The sequence below is a fragment of the Corvus kubaryi genome, unplaced genomic scaffold (genome assembly GCF_017639235.1).
Source record: "Corvus kubaryi isolate FWS band 111438036 unplaced genomic scaffold, C.kubaryi_AGA036_p1.0 134, whole genome shotgun sequence".
NCBI lineage: Eukaryota > Metazoa > Chordata > Aves > Passeriformes > Corvidae > Corvus > Corvus kubaryi.
Genome location: NW_024580668.1, coordinates 8546450 through 8569381, shown reverse-complemented (window position 1 = coordinate 8569381; position 22932 = coordinate 8546450). Strand labels below are relative to the sequence as shown.

General features: G+C 40.8%; 1 protein-coding gene across 3 annotated transcripts in view; it reads left to right on the top strand.

Annotated features, from left to right (window-relative positions):
- Positions 1–866: 866 nt before the first annotated feature.
- Positions 867–22932, top strand: part of EYA2 (EYA transcriptional coactivator and phosphatase 2) — an 84976-nt gene continuing 62910 nt past the window's right edge. Inside the window, exon 1 of one of the 3 annotated variants that reach the window (XM_042049420.1) lies at positions 867–952. The gene's annotated coding sequence lies outside the window, so the exon portion shown is untranslated. The remainder of the gene's footprint in view (positions 953–22932) is intronic. The other 2 variants (XM_042049401.1, XM_042049412.1) reach the window with 2 other exon arrangements.

Genomic DNA, 22932 nt, shown 5'->3' with positions numbered 1-22932 from the left:
GGGGGGCGCGGAGCCCCGGAGCCCGTCGGGGGTCGGCTCTGGAGGAGCGCGGGCGCGGAGCGGCTCCGGGGCAGCGCGGCGGCGGCGGGGGGTCCTACGTGCGGAGTTGCTACGGAGAATTAGCAGAGGGAGTTAATTGTTGCGCAGCGTGCGGTTCGATTTTACCGTCAAGCGAGCCCCGCTTATTAATTATTTTAAAAGCTGAAGCGCGCCTTTAAATAAAATGAGCCACTGCGCTTTCCCGCGGCTGCTTCTATGAGGAAAACTTGTGTGTGATTTATGCAGTTTAAGTAAACTTTTCTGAGTGTTAAATTGTGCTTGAGCCCACTGAATGGCCTCTAAAGGAAATAATTCATGGTGTACAGCTACTGTTGTTCAGACATTTCCAATAATGATATATTCTGTTGTATAACGTTGTGATTACTAAAATACATGTAGTGAACCAATAAACAGTTTATTGGTCTGTATCAAATATTAACAGAAATTTTGTTCAGCGCAGTATGAAATTCACGCATCCCTGAGCGCTGTTAAAGGCAGTGGCAGGAATGGTTTATTGTTTAGTCTCTCTTGTGGGCTTTATTAATTTACTGAGAATTTCTTATCTCTGCAGTGCCATCCGTGGAAGGGTCCCTCCCCTTCCTCTCCCCCAATTTATTGAAAAAGCATGTCTAAATTTCCTTATGCTAGTCCACATCTGTGTGTATTAGGGCAATCTGGTCCACAAAAGATGGCATACGTTTAAACTAGTTGTTCTGTGTCTACACTAATGCTTCTGAGATAGTTTCATATATTTAGCGTTGCATTATTTTGTTACTTGTTGCTTCACAGAGGATAAATTCTTTCTCATCATCCTTTTTTACGCGGAGAAACTTTCTATTCCTTAATAAAGCTGAATTTTTATTTCTACTTTGAAATTGAAGGCATCGTGTGGCCTCCGATGTAACACATGCAGGTAGGAAAGACTTGCAGTACAAATGCCTTGAAATTAATCAGTACTCTCAGCTTTGGAGACATTCCAGAAACTTTTAAAGCATATTTTGAAAATTCACTTGAAATGGTACAGCAGCTGATAATTTGACTTAATTATTCTAACTTAAACCCCTTAATTTAGAAAGTGTTTAAGTAAATGTATGGTGTAAAATTGAGTTGTGAAGTTACGGAGTCAAATTGTCCACGTAATTCTTGTGCCTCTTCTACTCACTCACTAGCAGGTCAAAACATTTGGCTAAATAACAAGTGGTGTATGCTTTTGGTTTACGCTCATCGATTTGTTTTGGTTTGCTTTGTTTAGCCCACTCCCCTCAGCTCATTTTCTTTTAAAATAGTACATGGAGACTCGATTCCCATGACTCGCTAATCTTATCACCATTATTTGGTTGAAATTTTTGAAACGGGTTCCTGTTTCAAATACCTCACAACCTTGGCAGTCTTAGGTTCCATTAGAAAAGCTTCATTAGGGAGGAATAAAAATGTTGTTGATAACTCCCCCTCCAACAATAAGCCCCATATTCAACTCCACGGTGTGTGCGAATATGCCTTGAATTATAAGAAGGAATTAAACTCAGGTATTCACACAAAGAACTTGATCTCACAATATCACTTAAAGAGTCTCATGTGTTGCTGTGTTGTTGTGCGTAGCTGGTTTATGTGCTTTTCTTTTTTTTTTTTCCTAAAAATTTACCTATTAATCCTGCAAATATTAGTTGCATGTTTAACTTCAAGCCTGCGAGGCATCGCGCTGAAGTCTGCGTGGCTGTATTTGTGTGTCAGTGTGTGTATGTACACACTGCTGACAAAGAAAACAATTAAAGACATTAGTAATTTTCTGCTGTCTTCCCAACTGTTATTTATGATGTGTAATAGTACAACAGCTATTCTGAAATCAGCTATAATTCTCTTCAGTAAGATTTGTTTCTTCTGTGCCAAATTTTGCAGTAACCAGATGGTCTTAAGGTGTCTTCAGCCAGAGAACAAGCATGAACAGTGCTGAAGACTAATTATTCCTTGCAGTAAATTCCTTCTGCAATAAATTCACAGGTTGTTAGACCTAATCTGTGGAAATGATTGTTAAGATTACTTATGCAGTGAAAAATGCTTTTACAAATCTGTGAAAACAAGCAGAAGTTCTTAGAATGCTAAGAAAATATTTTTGGGTTAATTTTGCCTGACTGAAGTAACTTTTATTCGGGACAAACTGTTAAACGAAGTTGCAAATTCAAATCCTTTTCATAAGCCGTGGAACACTGCAGTTTTAATATGAAGAATTGAAATAAATCCTGTAAGTGGAGGGATCATTTGGTAGACCAAGGAGGGAAATCTCATACCGCTGTTTCCAGTGTATAGTTGCCCTGTACCTGTGTATTTTTCACAGCAGTGGCAACATAAATTTGATTAGTGCATGGTGGAGGCTCCTGGATTAACATTCAGTTTCCTTTCATTAAATTTCACATTGTACTGCACAGGACAGAAAAATTGTTAGGAACAAAAAATATATTCGGTGTTATAAACAATGGTATATACTAAAGTAAAGCCATTCAGGTTTAAATATGCCCTTCTTTTTTGGTGGCTTAATTTAGTACAGAATACAAGATTTAATTTTTTTAATTTTAGTATATGTCTACAAAAAACCCAAGAGTAAGTACTCAAACCTCTTGGCATTTTGCTCACTTTGATATGATATGAATAGGGAGAACTTGTCAAATCTCTTTCCTTTTCTGCTGGAAAGCCAGAAAGACCATCATGGTTGGGACTGTTCGTTAAGAGATCCCATCAGAAAACAATTGTTTCATGGCAGTCAAATTCTTAAAACAATACTTCATCTTTATTTGCAGATCTTAACTCAAGTAATGATGTTTAACAAACACCTTGTTTTAATCAGGTGAGGATAAGCCCTTCAATTAGGATGCAAGTAATTGCTCCTCTTGGTTGGGTCAGTTGGGGCCTGGAGGTGCTGCCATTTGCAGGTAGATTTGGTGCTACCCAAGGTTTTAAGCAGGATAGAGGAGAAAGAAGGAATAAAGATTTAGCATTCGTGTGAAATATTTTTTCATTGCAGCATTCAAAACCCAATCCAGCTCCCTTCTTTGTCAGGCTGTTCAGTTGCTCTTGATTTACTGCTGCAAGAGGTGTGAGAGGAAAATTGGATCCAAAATAATGTTCACTGCAGAGATGGTTCCAGCAAGCGTGTCACAGAGTGAATATTTAATTTAAAATAGTCAAACCTCTTTTCACTCAGTCTTTCTGCTTGTGCTTTAATTATGTATTTTAATTATTTCAAAGATGTGTAAAATGAGATGAGAAAGATTACATGGGCATAATCCTTCCCATTTAAAATTATTTGTCTGCAGCTGCCTAAGTCCTGGCATTAGGAGTCACACATAAACATGTTTATTTAACATCAGCGTTATCTGTTAGATTGTACATGGTTCATTAACATGGAGAGAATACTTTTTGTTTAATAGTGTGTGGGAGCTGCCAGAGGTCAGAAGAGGTTGTTTGCCTGAAGTCGAGATGGCATCTTGGCTTTGCTCTCATTCTGTTTGTCACCTCTGCTGTGTCCGGAAAACGCTTCATTAGTGCCGTGCTGAGGTATTTTCCCTGGTGTTTACGTACAGAGGCTCTGTGGAAAGCCAGACGTCTGCTGCAGGGTTGCGGTGAGGTTTATGGGGAATTTCAAGGAAGGTTTGTTGTAATTTGTGGAGGATTGTTTTAGTTGGGGTTCGATTAGAAAAAGCGGCCTGGAAAGGATGGAGCAGGAAGGAAGAGAGGAGCCAGGGACATTGTTGTGGTGCCCAGAGTGCCTGGCTGTAATGGAGGTATTTTACAGAATCGGGGAGATGGGGAGGTCTGATGGCTTGGGAACTGAGAGTGTTTTGTGTGCCACTGAATAATGTTTTGTTGTGTGGTGTGGCTGGGTCAGAGCTGGACTCAGGACAGCTGCACCTGGTGGTGGTGCTGAGCTGAGCTGCGAGAGGTGGCACCTCATCTGCAGGGGCAGTGCAGGATGGGGCCCTTCTCTCTCCACAGAGCTTGTGGGGTATTCTCCGCTCTTCCTACTGCTCATTAGGAACATGCTTGGACATACCAAACTGTATCAGGGACTACAGAAATATAGAAGTACCCACGGCCTCAAGTTTGACAAGGTTACTTAAAATATTTTAGTATGACTTCTGTATACAAGCTAATAGCCATGCATTGCACGCAGTATTGGGAGAGAGATGCGCACACTCATCTCTATGCACGATTTTAATTCTCATTTCATCTTCTTGAAAATGTTTCTGAATGTTTCTTACAAGTCAGTGAATTTCTCTAGCCTGATTTGAATGGTGGGTGCTCTTTGGGCTTTTTGTGCCTTGGAGGGAGAAGATAATTTAAATTTCCATTAGAAAAAGGTAGAAAATTGCCTTCTTTGATTTTTATCAAGCAAGGATCCTTGGTAGATAATAACCAAAAGGCATTGAATAAAATGAGCATTATTGTAGAATTCAAAGGGCTGTGCAAGATGCAATGGGACTGAAGCATACCGCAAATGTGCAGTTTTTAAAAAGCACAACAGTAAAAATAGAAGGGCTTAAAAAAAATAAGCTGAACTACTGTGTTGATTATAAGTTGTAGCTGAATCACTCTTAAGGCCTGGACATTGTTTTTAAAAAGCCAGCAAAACATCTATTTCTAAAAAAATAGTAAGTTCCCTCAGAAGGGGAGAGAGAGAGAACAAAAATAAGTGTTATCTTGGAGGAGGGAATGTCTGGGGTAGGGTTTTTTTCTTTGAATTATTTTCAACAAGTACTTACTCTGTTCTGTATTTTTAAGAAATTATGTGGACAGCAATTTTGTTGCTTTACCAAGGCAGTGAAAACACCAAGAATCCTTTTTATAATTTGGAAAGAATGTCAAAAGAATGAAGTAGTTAAACCTAACTGTATTAGATCATACGCCTTAAATGCATAAATAAGCATAGCTGCAATCACAGAAACCAATGTTAAAACCACCAGGAAAACTCACCCACAAACCGTAATGACTTAAAGGGGATGACCTCAGCCATTGTGAAATCTGTGCCTCTTTGTTGACTGACATTTATTTGGTAGAAGCAGGGTGCTTGTTTTTGTTGGGGTGTGGGATTTTGTTATTTGCAAGACTGCTGGGGTTTTTTTGTTGTTGTTGCTGCCAGGTTTGAATACAAAGAGTGAAAATGGGCTCGAGGCTGTGAGAGCCTGGATATGAATTGGGCCTTAGCAATTTGAAAAGCAGGTGAAGGGTTTGTTATTGATGCACAGAGATTGGTAGAACTGAAGTTTGTTGTTCAGATGTTAGAAACTTCCTTGATGATAGCCCACTTCTAACTTATTCCCAGCTGGTTTCCCCTTAAGGAAGTGAAGGTTTAAAGTATTTGGTTACAAACCTGAGATTTCTTCACGTCCATGTCTTTGTGTGAGTGCTGCATGAAATGCTGGTGTCATTCATCTCCCCTCTGCTTTTGGGAGAGGAATTTGATTAATGGTAGAACCTCAACTTGCCTTTGCTGCAGCACCTCTTAATAATTCAGGAAAATGGAAGTCTTGAGTTATTTTAACTATAATAGACTTCTTCGGGAATGTTTTTACATAAATCAGCATTACAGACTTCAAGCTCGACCAGAGCCATGTCCCTCTGCAAACAGGGTTTCTCTCTGCTGCCTGCTCCTGGCTGTGGGCTCCTACTTTTATGGGTTGCAGTAATCAAAGAAGTTCCAGATTTACTTGCCCCTTCTTAGATGTGCAGAAGGGTTTGAGAAAATGGGTAAGTTCATGCTGTTGGCTTGAACACCTAACTCTAGACATTCAGTCTTGTCGTGCAGAAATTCTCATTTGCCATCCCTGCTTTTAAGAAGGAAAGCAGCCCAGCTAAATAAAAAAATAATCCTAAATAAAGAAAATTATTTAATACTAGTCAGCCCAGATAGTAACTGGTCAACCCACAGAGAACTGATGCCTCTGTCTATGCTGGAAAGGGCAGACTTCACAGAGAAACTCACCCAGAGCAGGACAGCCAGGTACTTCCAAACAAAGGGGGGTGTGGGGAATGTTTCTTAAACTTAGCAAATGCCTTAAAAGCTGGAAATGCCTCTAGGATTACTCAGGCACCCACAAGAAACAGTGAGGGGAAAGTGGGGCAGGCATCTGAAATGTTTTTGATTTTTAAATAGGTTGAGTAAGCAAAGCAGTCTGGGGGCCACAGTTATTTACAACTTTGTGCACCACCCAGGGAGGCTCATCAGCTGTCTTAAAGACAAGTTCTACATCTATTGCAAATCGTGTCTTTTGATGGCATATTTGATTTGGCTGTTTGCTGTGTAATTGTCCTACAGCTACTTGGAAATAACTTTGATCAGTTTTGAATATAGATCTGTATCACTGGTTTTGATTCCCCTTGCGACTGCTCTTCGGTGCTCAGTTACCATCCTTAGAGTTTAATTGCAACTATTTGACAATTCTTTGATTCTAAGTAAGGTCAAAATGTATTTACAAAATACTTTACTCTCAGTAAATGTTGACAATGTGTACTTTGTTTTTGTAAACTATGTAAATTTATTATTTTTCCCCACTACTGTGGCTGAAGCAAGACAAAATCTTGTCTAAAATTGAGCAATACTTTTTATTCGAAAAAGAGGTTTTTCCACCCTTTAACAAACTAAAAAGCACAATTTTTTCTGAAACACGCCACTTTTTAAAGTAAAACATGTGAATGTTATTTTCACTGTATCCAAATTTTCTTTTTTTTTTCTTTTTTTTTTTTTTTTTTTTTTTTTTGGTAGGCTGGACTTTATTTTTGAATTTATAAACCCATGGCATTTGCTAGCTTACATTTGGTAAGTGCTGTGTTGATACTACTCCTCTTCACTGAGATAGAGTTAGAAGTAAGTCAGCCTTAATGCTTGTAGCAAAATACATAAATTTTCTCGTTCCTTGTGTTCAACTATGCATAAATGTATTAGATCCAGTCGTGCTCTCACTGCAAGTTCCCAATCATTTCACTCAAATAAGGGTTGGACCCTTATTGAGTGGGAGCAGTTTTAAACCTTCTGTACTTGTTGCAAAAGTGCATATTTAAACTTTTTTTTTTTAAATCCCATTGTAACTGGGGCCGATGCAAGTCCAGCTGACTTCTTCAGTGCCTGAGCCTTGCAAAATGGGAGTGGGAATCAACGTCTTTCTGTGCTGTCCATGCTCAAAGGCCTATTTGCAAATCAGCAAAGGTTTCCAGCAGCAGTTAAAAAGCTGGATTGGGTGGGAAGGTCCCTGAGAGGGAAGTACCACAGCCCTTTTGGTACCAGTGGTTGTTGTTTGCTGCACCAAAACTTTGCAGTGATACAACTCAGTCCTTGGGATCACATCTCCTCTGACCTGGTACTCCTAAGTGTGTTGGTGGAGTTAGGTGTGCAGCAGGAAAACAAGACAGACACGATTTTTCATTTTATTTATTGAAATAAAATTATGAGCTCCTTACTCTGTTTAGTCTTGGTGGCCTGTTGTGTAAATACCTACATTAGAGGAATCCTGTTTTTAATAAAATTCATTTCTGTCTGAATAAGAGGCAAGCTGAGGTCTCTGACCAGAAATACATAATCATTCAGCAGTGCTGTAAATGTGTGTAACCCTGTACGAGGCAATGTAAGATTTCTGTATAACCACTTTCACAGACCTTTGCTGTCTTTCCCTCTTCAGTGTCTCTTCACCTGAAAACTCTCGAGTTGTGGTTTGAAGGAAGGCGTATTCTGCCTATTATGTATGATTTCATTTTGTTTGTTTGGCAACCATCCTTCCTGTTCACTGCAGCAGATGAATATAATTTGGGGAAGAGAAATAGATGGGGAGGGGGACTGAGGAAGCCAAGTGAGTCTTCTGTAAAATATTTGAGATGCAGCAAAACTTCTGGGCTAGATTAGTTTTGAAACACCACTTATGCCCCCCTGCAAATTAGGGGTTGGGTGTGGAGGCAAATGCTTGATTTCTAATTGAATGTAATAAAGGATGCTGCTGCTAAAAGTCAGATGCGTTGATGTTGGAGCTTGTTGCTTTTCTTCTTAAAGCCAAGGGCTTCTTCTTCCCCAGTCCCCCTGCCACAGATCAGGATTATTTAATCACAACAGTGGTTTAACCATGTCTGTGGTGGAGCAGGATGGTTGCTTAACGATGCACAGAAGCATTGTGCCCTGGTTTAGGACAGGAAGTGGAAAATGAATATTGTTTTGAACTTGAACTTTATGAGCAGACAGAAAGTAATTATTGGAGCTGGAACTCCCCTGGGAGAAGCAGGGGAGTGATGCACTGCACTTGTAGGAAACACTGTGGGATCTTAAATATCTAGTAGTATTTAACGCTTTGGTTTTACATTTCTGCTTTTTAATTGATCTTCTGCTCTCTCTTTTCGTGGCAAATAGAGGAAGAAACTATTGGATGTAGACTTAGTGTGCTGTATTTATTGATAGATGCACTTCCACCCTCCCTTTGCTGGTGGGGCAGGACTCTTAAACTTTGGTCTTGGTGTTACTTTCAGTTGTAAAATGAACTCTTTTGCAGCTGGGTTACTTAATGGAGCTATTATAATTTAAAAAATTAACTTAACTGATGATTAAGAGCACATAAATGTAAGTGAAGCCATTTAATCAGAAGCTGTAAGCCACTTGTGTAGTATTTAGCTTTAATTCTAAACTAGAAATTTACCTGTCTTATAAGTAGAAAACCCCACTGAAATGACACAAAATTTGCATGGTTGTAAAGTTAACATTTTGAGTATCAACTTTTTAATAATACATTACTACTAAAATATTACTGCTTTCTAGAAAAAGGAAAATGGTAGATCTCTGCTTTCACTGAATATTTTGCCTGTGGCTTCAGAGAGCTATCTAAGTGTTTTTAGGGTTTTTTCCCCTCTATTTTGGCTGCTACTTTACAAGTTCTTCAACAAAGAATAGTGAGTGCAATATTTCTCCTTTTCTTACAGACTGTGTGGGATCTTCCGGAGATTTTTAAAATACTGTTCCTTAGTAGATAATTAAACAAAGAAGGGAAAATATTTTTCTGCTAATTTCTACCTGTGGTAGGTACATGGGTTTTCTTCTCAGAAAGGAATAATTCCATATTTTAAAAATACCATTTAAAGTATGAAAGTGAAATCGCATTAATTTTCAAAGTATAATTAAATACATACTGTTTATGATAAAGTCTCCCTGACCAAGTTCACAGGATTATTTTAATGGTGATGAAGTTTTAGAAGTAGTAAAATTAAGTCACTTTAAAGAAAATTGTGTGATGATTTATTGTAGTAGAGTAGGTGAAATTCCTCTAGAGATTTTAATATCTTCCACCTGGTATAGAAATGAAAAGAAAATATTCTTTAGCTGGTGACTAATTTGTCACTAATACCCAGGGGTTCCTTCATTACAATACAGAGATGTCAGTTTTAAGAGAAACGTACAGTGAAAAAACCAAGTGCAACTTCCCGTTGGAGACAGTTAGAAAAAAGGAGAAAAATAAAGGTCTGGGAAGCAGCTGAAGTCGTGTGAAGGAAGGCTCTAAAGCTATCAATTAGGACAAAATGCTCAGGGAAGGATTTTACCTGCAGGCTTCAGTGGAATTCATTAGAACATGTTGAGGAGGAAAGTCACTCGATAGGACTCCAGAGGAGGAGCTCTGACACGCAGCAGTACCCAGGCTGACGCTCAGTTCTCCTCCGAACTGCACGTACTGTGTCCTGGTGATTGTTGGAGGAGGAACTGGATTGTAAAAAAGAAAGCCACACTCTGCTTACTGATGGCTTTTGTACAGTGTTAAACGAATTGAATCCAAGACTTGGATGAAAAAGCTGCTAGAGAATATCTGCAGCTCGAACCTTCCAGCGGAGATCACGGTGTTTCTGCCACATCAGTGTCTTGACAAGTCATTTTTCCCAACAGAAAGTTATTCCAGTGTTCAGAGACTGGTGTGGTGTCCTCATTTAGCCTTTTGCTGCAGTAACAAGAGTTTAACTCTGCTCTTGTCCTTCCAGTACTTCCATTTCCAACAGCTTGGTGTGATGGGGGGAGCAGGAGCCATCACAATCCAGAGGAGAGTGAAGCAAGGATTTCAGTCTCCTTTAAGGAACAAGCTGCTGACCCTGCAGCAGCAGCACTCTTGCTTCTTGAGGGCTTTCTGGTTTACTCTTCCCCTATCTTTAGTACAACCCAAAAATTTGCTCAGGAAGAGCGTTTGCAGTAGATGTCTATGACAGAAGTGGTGATTCAGTGTTAGGACTCCAGTGGTGTTAGAGATTCGGGAAGGAGAAGTGAGTACTGCACCAAACAACATAAATGCTGGAAACAAGTGCCCAACAACTTTGTGGTGAAGGTGTTTATGTCACAGGGGGAGCCCTGGCATGTCCTGCAGACTCCAGGCCATGGTAACACAGTTCTGTTTCTCACTGGTAAGATTTGATCTCAGCTGTTCTATGGTTAGTTGGAGAAATGGCAAGATTTTATGTTCTTGCAGAACATATTGAAAAAGAAGCAGATTTTGAACAGAGGCAGATTATTGGAAAGGAAATTTATGGGGTTTGCTACATTTCTTCCAGCTACAGTGTATTCTTCATTCGGAACCCTGAGGTGAATAAGAAACACTCTTGCATGTGTGGTGGGTTGACTGTGGCTGGATGTCCCGGCTCTTTGCCCACGCCCCATCCTCAACAGGTCAGGGGAGAAAATAAGATAAAAAAGCTCATGGGTCAAGATTAAGACAGGGAGATCACTTACTATCTCCCATCACAGGCAAAACAGACTCGATTTGGGGAATGTTAATTTATTGCCTATTACGATAGCGTTGGATGGTGAGAAGCAAAGGCAAGAACTAAAACAGTTCTGCCCTCCCCCTTTGCCAGGCTCAACTTCTCTCCCACATTCCCAGTTCCTCTGCCCCACCCAGGGGGAAGGGGAGTGAGAGACTGCAGTCAGAGTGTGCATTTCCTTTTTACCACTCCTTCCTCACGCTTCTCCCTTGCTCCAGTGTGGGCTCTCTGCAGCCTACAGTTCCTTCCTGTCACGAGAACCAGCTCCAGCCTGTTTTCTCCAGGAGCTGTGGCTGTTTCTCTCTCATTTTTCCTTCCTGCCATGCTGGATTTTGCCCTTTGACAGAGGTGCCACCAAGCCTCAGACAGGTCCTGCTGTGGGTCTGTGGTGGAGCTGGATGGAAGCAGCCCAGGACAGACCTTCAACCTTCCCTGTGGCACCCCAGTAGCGCCTGGTGCAGGCACCTGGTAGAGCCTGACAAAATCAGCACTTTTTAAATTCACATGGGGCTGTGATCTGGAGCGATGGCACATCCCATATCCAGCAGGAATTCCTGCCGGGTTCAGAGCTTTGTGCGACAGGGAAGGGTAGGGAAGGGTGGCAGGGAAGGTCAGTCGGCCTTGCTTGTCCTGCCTCCCACCTGAGGTAAGAGACCTGAGTGCTAAAATTAGATCCACCTCTTCAAAAGTCTATGAGTTGATGCACAAAGGCTGTTTGGGCATCTTGTAGGCACAAGTGATCTTGCATGAAAAACTGAGCTTGTGCTTGACCGTGCTTGATGTTTAAGGACTGATTTTGATTGAAAATGTAGTTGTACTTGTATGGTAACATGCTGGCTGTGAAATGTGTTGTCTTTTACATGGATTCCTGAACTAGGGACACATTTTTTGCATGTTCAAGATCTTACATTTCCTGGATATGTTTTCTTAAGTGTGTTTTTTGATTTTAAGTTGCCAGTAAGTTTGTAACTGCTCTGAAGACTGGAAAGGCTCCTGTAGGGGACCTCTCCTCTTCCTCGCCTCTCCAGAGGCCAAATCATCTTTAATGTTTGGGGGGTTTTGCCTGTATTCACTTCATTTCTGAAGGGTAGAAACAGGTGAGATGATCTTGCCATCAAATGGTGGACATCCTCTGATTTTAATCATGCATCCAATAACATTTTCTTGATTATGGTGGGCTTCAGGGCTTTTCAGCCATTAACCTTAAGCTTACATGACATCAGTTTTTTACCTGGTTTATGCTCCAAAGGAAGGCGTGTTCAGTTCCTTACGAGCCACTTGCCATTCCTGATGGTGATGGCAGCTCTCTGCCTAGGAAGAGCCTGGAGAGTGCAGGGCAGAGTTTGTCTGAGGAGGGTAAAGGATCCTGCTGTTCTCAGTGGAATTAGGTTTACTTTGAGAGGGCTCTTGCTGAAGATTTGCCTGTAGCTGCTAACAAGGTGGTAATGAACGTGTGCTGCTGGTGTTACCGCACGTATTAATGTGCCAGATGCTCTGGCAACCTAACATTTTGTTGTGTTTCTTTTTCTCCTCAATATAGTTTTACATTTATGTTCTTGTCCTGGGAAGCAAGTTAGAAAAGTCATTTGAACAGCAGTGAGCTCAGGAGAGAGGGCTCTATGTAAGCATTTTTATGTTTAACCTGACAAGCCAAAGTCTTGCCCCAAAATATTGTCTGCTACTCTACAAAGAAGCTGTCAGTCCTTCATTACTAATTCATTGGTCCTTTAACTCCACAGTAAACAAAACCCACCAGGCCTGTGTTGTCCTGCTTGCAGCCAGTTCTCTTTTGCTCAACACCTCATGGAGAACTTGGTTTGAAACCCAATCTAGCAAGGTGCAGCCTTCCCCAGCAGACTGTTATTAATGGCCCAGATGTCTCCTTAATGAAAGGGTTTTGTTGTGCCAACACGATGCTCTCTGTCTTTCCTCAAGTGGATGCTCTCTGTGTTGATGCAAATACCATTACCAGAAGAAGCAGAATGGAACCTGCATTGTTGTAGTCTCTGGAACTCCAAATTTTGTAATTACTCTTGGCATATACTCTAAAAGGTCAGTGCATACAGGGGTTTTCTCAGCATCGCTGTAAATCAAGCTCCAAATATTGTTGTGGCTTTTTTGTAGTGCCTGAAGTGGCTGATACACCCTTGTGACTTTTGGAAGTGCAGTTTGGATTGTATTCTGCAAATTAAATGTTAGTAAAGAAGAAATAGCTGGGATGTGATTTGTTGAGGTGTTTTTCACATGGTCCCCTGACAGTGAACAGTCAAGTGCTTAGATGTTGGTGTATTACTTATGCAAAAGGAAGTTCGAGTCAAGTTGCCAAAATCTGACTTCTTTAACTTGTGAGTTGACGGAGTATAGGTATGCTTTGCTCCAAAGCCTCAGCCTAGAAGTTACACAGCAGTTCCCAACACGGTAAATTTGAAGATTTCCAGGCTCACTTAAGTGCTGTCAGCCAAGGCTTGTGTTCAGTCTTAAGCATTTTTCACTTCACTTAGGAGAGCCCAAAATAATCAGTTCTTGGAAAGGAAGCTGTGTTATCCTGACATGAGTTTAAAAGAAATATTACTCCCAGATTGCATATGTCTAAAATACACTTCTCAAATTTGTTCTGCTGACTGTTAACTTAGAATGGTGAAGTGACTGTGAAGATAATTTTCATGTTTAATTAGTTGTGTCCATGATTCATATGTGTTTTATTCTCATTTCAGTTTCTTGCCAGCCTTGTATTTTTATATTGCTGTAAGTGTATGAGTGTGTATTTGGAGGCAGTACTTGCGGAGTGATGGCCACCAGCTCTCATCTTTTTGAATGTACTAAGTGCATTTTCGAACTGAGGAGTTTGACTCTCTAGATACTGAAAGGTCAGATTTATTTTTTCTAATACAAAAGAGATACAATCCAGTTGTCTTTAACAATGCATGTCATCTCAGAAGAGTAAACCCCAATGCTTATCCCTTAAAAAACTCCTCAGAGAAAGAATTGCTTGGAGGAAAGAACCTGCTAAGCTTTCTTTGGCTTAAAAATACTTGCAAGTACCCTGTAGCCAGCCACTGTGTACACTGATACTAAACATCAGTGAGCAATCTCTCACCAATTCCTGAATGCTATTTAATTTTCTAGCTCTCTAGTTGAACTTTTTGGCTCTGTTTTTAACTGCAGTAGATGGCTGTCGAGCTGGAAGCATGACAAGAAGTAAACCCCCCAAGTTGTTTTGATACCCCTGCAAATAGGACACTGCTGGAAACACCTAAAGTAGATACCAAGTAAGAATTGCTCGAGAGTCTGCACATGTGTATAGTTTATGGATCAGGTGGTGTGGGCAGAGTTCTCAAACCCAGTAAATTAATCTGTCAGTTAACATTATAATAGTAAAAGTGGTGCCAACTTCAGCTGTGTTGGAGTATTTAATTGTAATCCTGTGTTTACAGGGAAGTGCAGGTAGCTGTCACCTAAACAGGGGAGTAATTTGGGCTTGTCTTACATGGCAGTAGAACTACAGTCACCCCTTGGGCAGTGGGACCCTACAGAAGCAATAGTGTTGATAGATCACAGGTATGGTTTCCAGACTGGGTTCATCTGACTGAGAGCTGTGTCCTGCTCAGCCTGGCTGCGTGTTCCTGTCTCCTCCTCTGTGTTGGTGCCATTGGATGTGCTGCAAACTGGATCAACTTGCTGGTCCAGCTGAGTAGAAAAACAGGAAAAAATGAGTTTGTTGGTCAGGCTTGTGTCACTGCAGGAGGTTGTGGCTGGCCCGGGGACAGGACAGGGTTGTATCTTTGGTCAGTAATAAAGTCTCTGAATGTTTACAATCATTAGAAGCTAATCAAATCCCAGGGTAGATGATGATACAGTGTTCCAATTACCCTTGATAACTGAGCTTTTGGGCAACAATTTGGGAAAGAAGTCAATTTGCAAGTACTCATTGTAGTTGTTGAGGATTGATCAACTTAATACTTCAGTTTTGGTGGGGTTTTTTATGTTCTCTTTTATTCACTTAATTTATAAAATTTCAACCCTTAGGTGGCTTGAACTTCCAACACCATGTGCCTAGTTCTATCCTGTTCATTCACCTGGTTCCCAAGGGCAGTTTTAGATAGATATTTTTGAAATATGCATCTTAAGCACATTCCAGAGGAGGTTCAGTGGAAGATGTGAAGCTTAGTGCTGCTTTCTTTTATAACAGCCAGAGAAGCTGGAAGAAAATCATGGTTATGTATTGAATGATAGGAGTGCTTGCCCCAGTCACAGGAAGCCCAGGATGGATTTCCTCCAGGTGCAGGCTGTGTGTGACATCCTCAGTGTATAATAGTAACACACTGATCCTTATTTAATTCCCATTTGGAATCTTGTCAGAAGAGACTTGCCCAAAATCTAACGCCATGTTAGTAGGACAGTGATGAAAACCAGGTATCGTTAATTTCTGAAGTCATTGGTGCATTACCTACTTAAAGACCTCAGTGAAATGAGCTGTAGCAATCCCAGTTTTTTGGTTGCAATTTGTAAATTGTATTTTTAAATAGCATTATTTCTTCCTTCAAGTAGGGTTGATAGGATTGACTGACAAACTATTTTAATTACTGAATGTAGGTTGCATATTTACAAGAAAAACTTCTCTCTGACAAAAGCATATTATATCTTGGCTCTTGGTACTAACCAGCTCAACTTAAATTTCACAGCTTGCTGCCAACAGCTGCCTTACTGAGACACAGTGCTCATAATAAATGAAATTTCATGAAAAAGAAAAATGAAAACTTTGTTCCAGCTGGATTGTAAAGGCAGTTGGAGCATATCGTGCATATAAAGCTGCCATCCACATAAACATTGCAAATTAGTTTTTCATTTTTAATAATCAGGATCAGACCTTTTCTTATTATTGAGGCAAATGCAAGCTATTAGAACCATACAATTTCATTTAATGTCCATTAGCTATTGAATCCTGTCCAAAGTTAAGTGTTGGAGTGTTTGGGGAGAAACTCACCTTTTAGTTTCAGGTCTTCAGGTTTCTGACAACCTACTTGGATGAAGACTCTGAAAGGAGCAGGCTGCTCTGGCCCTGCTTGGTAGCACTCAGAGGGGTGTTAGTTACATCATTTGTTCTTGGAGCTGTTGCTGTGCATTGTTGAAAGCCCTGCAGCTGGTGAGTGCTTGCCCGGACTACCAACGGGAATCTTAGCTGAATTATCACACACCCTCTCTGCACATGGAAGAGATTAATTCTTATAGCCACAAACAGAATGAATGCTTTGTACTTAGTACCATAATGTAAGTTCATGCTGAAATACAGTGCCAGTAACCGAGTCTTTTACCAATAAAATCACTGTTCTAATAACCATGTGTTTTTACAGTATCCTCATCCCAAAGGATCAAAGAAACATTGATTTATTTAGCTTTTGGTCCCATCCCCTGTTGTTCTCACTCCTTCCCCTTGCTCCCCATGAGCTCCAAAGAGCCATATATGAGATGAAACCCAACTGTTGGCGTGTAGTCCACAGCAGGGAGGGACACTTTGCAAAACCACAGAAGAGAACATTTTAGCCAGCAGAAGTGACAGGCACTCTTGTGGGCAGACAGAACACAAACACTTGAGCCTGCTTTGCCCAGGGGTCGATACCCACATGTCCAAACTGCTGTAAAGTTCTTTACTCACAATAAATGGATTAAAAGTTGAAAAATTCAACCTTTTAAAAATTACATGGCATGTGGCATACAAGTTTGCCTGTGTATAGAAAAGTTTGTTAAAGACAGAGCTGATCTCTCCAAAACCTGGTTGAGGATGCCACGAGCAGTGTTAGTGTGAGTGGAGAAGTGTTGGTGTGAGTGCCCGATGGAGCAGGTATACATCGTGCAGTTGAGGTGTCAGCAGCAGAATTTTGTCCTTTAATTAGGAAAAGGTGAATAATGCTCTCAAGGAGCTTTAGTACCCTGTAGCTGAGCTGTTGGTAATGTGATCATGGCCCCAGCCCGCTGTAAGGGCCCCTTGTCCTGGAGCAAGTGTGTGCTAAGACATGGTGTAACATCTCTCCTAAGTAGTCCCTGGGGGCTGTCAGGATTTTTACCTCGAGGGTTTCCACAGTTGCAGGACTGGTTGAAGTTACTTATCAAAAGACAAACTCAATGCAAGGTTTCTGAAAATTTGAGTTGACAGAACTATTTAGCATGCAGTACTGAGTCTGCTTTACAAAAGGTGTTTTGTGGTTCCGGCAGTATTTGGTGGTTGTTGATTACAGCCACAGGTAGAGGTCCAACACCTGCTGTGAATGTAGATGGAACTAAAGTGCTTCTTGCCTCAGAGCATTTATTTCTTATGATCAGAAGGAAAAAACAACATGGACACAAGATACAAATTGCCATGACCAGGTCATTCTTTTGTTGAGAAATAAACAGATTATTTGGGGTTTGCCTCTGAATTATAGAGCTTTAGAAAAGCTTAATAATTCCTAATGGCTGAACATTCTGCTTCTAAGCCTAAAAATCCTACTTCTGACTAAAAGAAAAAAATCCTTTCTAAAAAAGAACCTGTGGCTGAGCAGCTACAACTTTCACTGTTTTAAATGTTTTTCCATCCCATCTTAGATGAGTGCATGAAATAGGTTGTATACAGGCCTGTGGGTCTATCAGTTTGTCAGAGAAAAAGAAATTGATACACTGCACAAAAGCCCTGTCAGCAACTGGAGAACAGTCCTGTTCTGGCATAGTTCTTACTCCAAGATATTTGTGTTGCTGGAGGATATTGTCACCTTGAGTTGTGCCTTGTTTGCATGTTTACTGCTGCCTTTGGTCTGTAAAGTGGAGGTTGCAGCCAGTACTTGAAGCAGCATAAATTTTTGTTACCAGCAAGGGTCAGACAGTGTTGGTGAGAGAGAGGGAAAGATTACGTGTATCTGTGCTCAAGACTGTGTTTGTTAGGTGTTTATGGAAAGAGAAGGTCCAAAAGTGTTTGCTGCAAAAATGTTGCTACTTTGTGTCTTTGTAGAATAGAATGGCAGAATTACTTACATATGTCTGTTTGTAGGGAGAGAATAATTGTTGGAAGTATTTAAAAATGAGAATGATTGAGTATCTAAAACTGTTCCCAACACATAGTACAAATCTTTTTTTGACATTTGATCTATACTGTTCATAGATCTTTTATATACACAGAGGGATTTAGTGCTTTGTAATCAAGCTGCTGAAGAAAAACGTTGTCCTTTTATTCACTGGGGATGACTGTAACAAATTAAAATGGTTTCCCATTAGCCTTCCCTACTTAGCTGAACCACTTAAAATTAGTTGGGACTTTGCCCTTTTCTGACCTCCTCACCTTTGCTCAAACATTTTTGCTTCCAGGAGTGCAGCAGTGTTGGTCCCACAGCCTCACCTCTGTGCCTGGAGTTACAATTCATTTTGGGCTGGAAGCAGAGAACCAAGACAGGGGCCAGAGTGAAAAGAAATATTTAGTTTTAAAAGCCTCATGCACAGCAGGTGATCTCTGGCATTGTAGGTTGCTGATAGTGTCGGGAGCTAATTGTAGCTTGATTATTTGTGTATTTTTCAGTCAGACTGTGCATGCAGATGAAGATAGGTTGTTTTGATTTTAGCTTTTTGTGGGCTCTTGGGTTTGTTTGTTTGTTTGTTTGTTTTATTGCTCCTGTGAGGTTTCTGTGGCAATAATGGCTTTACCAGCTTGTGGGCAGAACTGTAGGGCTGAAACAAGCAAACCTCTGAGGCTTGTCTGAGCACAGAAGTACATTTAAACAAGTATTTGTAAAATTCTCTTTCTCTTGTTTATTAAATGCAACCAGAGTTACACTGATTTACAAAACAAACTGTAGGTTTGAAACTCCTTTTCTGTCAAACGTACAAGTCTTGTTTTATAACTGACAGTGCCCTAATGTTAAATGCACACACATTAATCAGGTTTTATGATAAAGTAAAAAGAAAGCCACAACAGTATTTAGGCAGTATATATGCAGTTCAATTCCAGATTATTATTTTTAGTTATGATAGGAGTGGAAGGTCTGGATTTCATACTGAATTCCCAAATCTTGTTTTGTCCTGCCTGTTACTTCTCTTTGTACCCAGATTCTAAATTCAGGTTTTATACCTCTCACTGGCTTGTAGTAGTAACTTGGAGGTGATGTGAGGTTGTCTTAGTGGAATGTCATAATCTGGAGAGCCTTAGAGAAGATGCCACACTTGGAACAGGGCAGAGAAATACATGGCATTACTGAGTTGCTTCTTTGAAATATTTCAGTGATGCAAATGTACACGAGGAATGGAGAGAGGAATAGTGATAGGATTGAGAAGTTTTTTACCAAATAAAAATCATTTGTTTATGCATAGAAGCCTGGCCAGAACAACTTGTTTCTGTGCCAGGAAAGAATGCAGGGCAGGCCTGGAGTGACCCCACGTTTGTGGTGTGCAAGGTGGTTCGAACATCTGACTTGGGAGGCACCGCGAGTGGAAAAACCCCCTGGCTAACCCTGGGCATGCACACCCTGATGGACGGCATGTTTATTAATGCTTACAAATTGATGCCTTGTTTTATAGAGAACAAAGCTGGATAGAGGTCCAGCTATGTCTCAGCACACCCATACTGGAGACAAGTAAATGCACTGGGGAGAGAGGCAACTGCTCCCTTTGGAAACACAGCACTCTTGTGGGAAGGTAGCAACGGGCAAACAAATAGCACTCAGCAGAGGTGTCTTGTGGTAGCCTACTGTTACAGGAATTAGTGTCTAGTGCCAGCCCTTAAGACTCAGGAAAAATTCCAAAACTGTCCTATCAACCCCAACTATTCCAGTTTTGGAGTGTTTTTGTTAAGCAAGGGCTAACTTGTCAGGACAAAAAGAGCAGCTGTAGGATTCTTGGCTGGTCGTAGTGAAGATCTCATATCTTAAATATTTTCAGCTATCTGTGATTATTCCACATAGGTAAAAATAACTTAGAGTCTGCATAAATGTGGAGAGTGAACACAAGGAAACACATGCTGACTGCAAATGTTGCTTGTCGAATAAAAACATAATCTGTACATCATTGATCAAAGTAATAAAAGCACAACTGAGGGCAGTTGGGTATCACTTGTGTCTTCTGGTCAAGAGGATGCTGGGATTGGAGTAACTTTTGGGGTATTGTGCGTTTCAGGTGGGTTGTACAGCATAGGCAATGTCTGGCAAAGAAATGTGAAAAACTGCTGAAGTTTCTGAGATTATATTTGGATTCCCTGTTCTTGTATCTTGGGCCATTGGGGTGCCAAGGACAATATTTTGAGCAGTTGAGAAAAGGAAACGTTCCCTAGTTTTGCAATTGCTGGTGAGCACTTGCATCCTGGGAGGAGAACAGTCCAAGCAGAGTGTTTGCCTAGTGAGGCTTGTCTCTGCTCCAAAGCACACTCTGGGCTTTTTGCATATGGAAGTATGCAAGAATTCATAATCTGACCCTCTATTTTATTTGTCTGTATACATAACCTGCAGTTCATTACAGAAATCCTTGCTGCAGCTCTGCCCCTGCCCTGTCTGGGAGTGATGCGGAGTTGAGAATGGCCTTAGAAATTGCAAGAGGTTTCATACATAACCACGAGCTTGAAAGAGCTTATGGCTGGTGAGAGAATGATCTCTGGCATTTTATAAATCATCAGCAGGACTAACGTGCTGTTTGGAGATTTGTATCATTAGCAAATTAATCATGTTCAGGAACACTGGGGTAGCAATGTTGGATGAGACTCTGTGCAACGCCTCTCTGCCAAATAAACTGCAGGGAGAGGGGCCTGGCGGATGGGAGGTGGAGAGGAGAAGCCAGGCTCAGCTTTCACATTACCTCAGTGTTGTCTTTGATAGCAGTCTTTAAAAATAGCAGTCTTTAAAAACTGTTAAACAAAATGACCATGAAAAGCTTCTTAGCACCGGGCGTTGCTATTGGCAGAATATGGAGCGATTTCTGCCTCTGATACCTTCAGTGTCAGTCCTCACAAGAATTATCCATGGGAGTTTTCTCAGTTGGCTTCCAAGTCTGTAACATCTCTGCTGTCCTCCAGCCCTGGAGTGCACATGGTCATGAGGAAGACTGGAGGTGTTAGGAGGTGCCACAGGAAAACCTCCTTTTGGAGTAAAGTTCCCCTGGAATTCCACCCACCTGAGTACTCATGTCAAAAACCATAGGGCTTTTCTGGGCGTGAACCCAAAGTTTTGGTGTAGCTGAGGGTAATTTTGCCAGCCTTTCTAGAATTTCAATTATATGCTCAGTTATTAATAGATTCTTGCGGTATTCACGCAGCTGTTTTTCCCTTGAATTCACCAAACCTGACATTTGAATTCCAACCCAATTAGCAATATTTGCCATACACTGCAGTCTCAAATGCACACTTAGATGTAAGTTTCCATACAGCTAAGGATGCTGTTTATCCCTCTGCTTCTCTGATGCTATCTCATTTTCCCTTTAAAAAATAAATACAAATGTATACCAGGAACCAAAAAAAGTGTAAGGCTATTAAATCATGCCAATTTTCAGTTGCTGTGTGTAGCCTGCAAATTCATTTCTATAGCAATGCAAAAGACCAATAAACCCATTCTGTATACAGATATTTGATAAACTGACTTGTACATAGCCTTTATTTGGCGTTTTTCTTCGACTCCACTTTTTTATTAACCAGACTGGAATGCTTCCACTAAGAAGCAAAGCAATTAATTTCAGCATCCTGGAGCCAGGACTGTATTTTGGGGGTTGCATTGCATTAGTCTAGAGACCACCACTGCTCATTCAGTGTTCTGGTATAAGTCAGATAACCACAGTTAATGACTAAACCCTCGGTATAAATCTGCTGTGTTTCCAGACAGCTGTTAGATTAGTTCTCTCAATTCTTCTGCTGTGCCAGTGGATGCCAGCAAGTTCCAGATTTAAATGCCTTTTAATGCTTTGTACAGCACTGGACACATTTTATGGAGCTGAGTAGGAGATAAGCTATATTGTGCTTAATAAACTACTCTTTAAAATATCTGTGATTCAGCTGCTTGCGTGGAAAAATGTATGCTTAGCTTTGACAAAAATCTTAACTCTTACAGCTTTCGCTGTCAGGCTGTTGCTCTTAAAACTTGGACTTTTGCTTATGGTGTGTGTACGTGCTTTTCAAATTATCTGTCCCTCATGTTTACTGGCAAAGTGGTATGTAACAGGACGAAAAAAACATGGCCTTTTTCAATTTGATGTTGTTAACTTCTCTCCAACAAGCCAGAAACTTGAGTTCTTGTGGGCAGTCCACAAGAATTAGAGGGAAATAGATGGAGTGTAATTCTAGCAGAAACTTGTTTTGTTTGTTTAGAAATTGTACTGAAAGTTTTTGTGGGTTTTGTTTGGGTTTTTTTTTATCCAGTGCACAGACAGGTTACAGAAATTGTGTTTTTCAGTAGTACTCCGTAGCATTTCAAAAGGCTTTTCTCAGGCCCACGTCCCAGGAGCTTTGTGTCACATATTCTTCATATTTTGTGTTATTTTCTCACTGATTTTTGTCTTTCTTAGCTTTCACCCCACTGGCACACTAACACTAAGGAAGAAGTTCCTAGATGAGTTTAGGAGGTGGAGGTTCTAGCACATGTTGTCCTCTCCTGTGAGACCTTGCAGTTTGGAATCTTTACACCCATTTACTCTGCAATACCTATTGCTGAAAATGCACCCTTTTAACCTTCAGGAACTGTGTTAGAAGTGTAGGGTGCAGGATTTTAAGACATTAGATGATCCCCCAGTGCTAGTTTGTTATTAGAAGCTGAACTAAGCAAGGCTGGTTGTCTTAATTGTGGCATTTCAATTCTGTGCTTAAATTTGCAGCTGAACTGAATGAATTCAGTTGCTGGGCTCCTAAAGAATCAAAACCCTCCAAGCAGGCACACAGGCAGTCTTTGTGGTGACAGCCTGTAAAACCAGCAGCTGTCCAGGGGTTAGCACATTGGTCATGCTTCATGTGAACCACAGCAGGACATGTGCGAACAGAAGATGCACAAACCTGGCACCTATTGCTCCAGATAGGAACAGACCAACTGGAGTGAAATGGCCGGGACAGAAGAGTTACACAGCCAAAATGTGAATTAAAGGGAGAATTTAACCATGCAGAAGTTGGGTGCTGGAATGAGGAGGGATATTATGTGGTCTAGGAAGGAATAG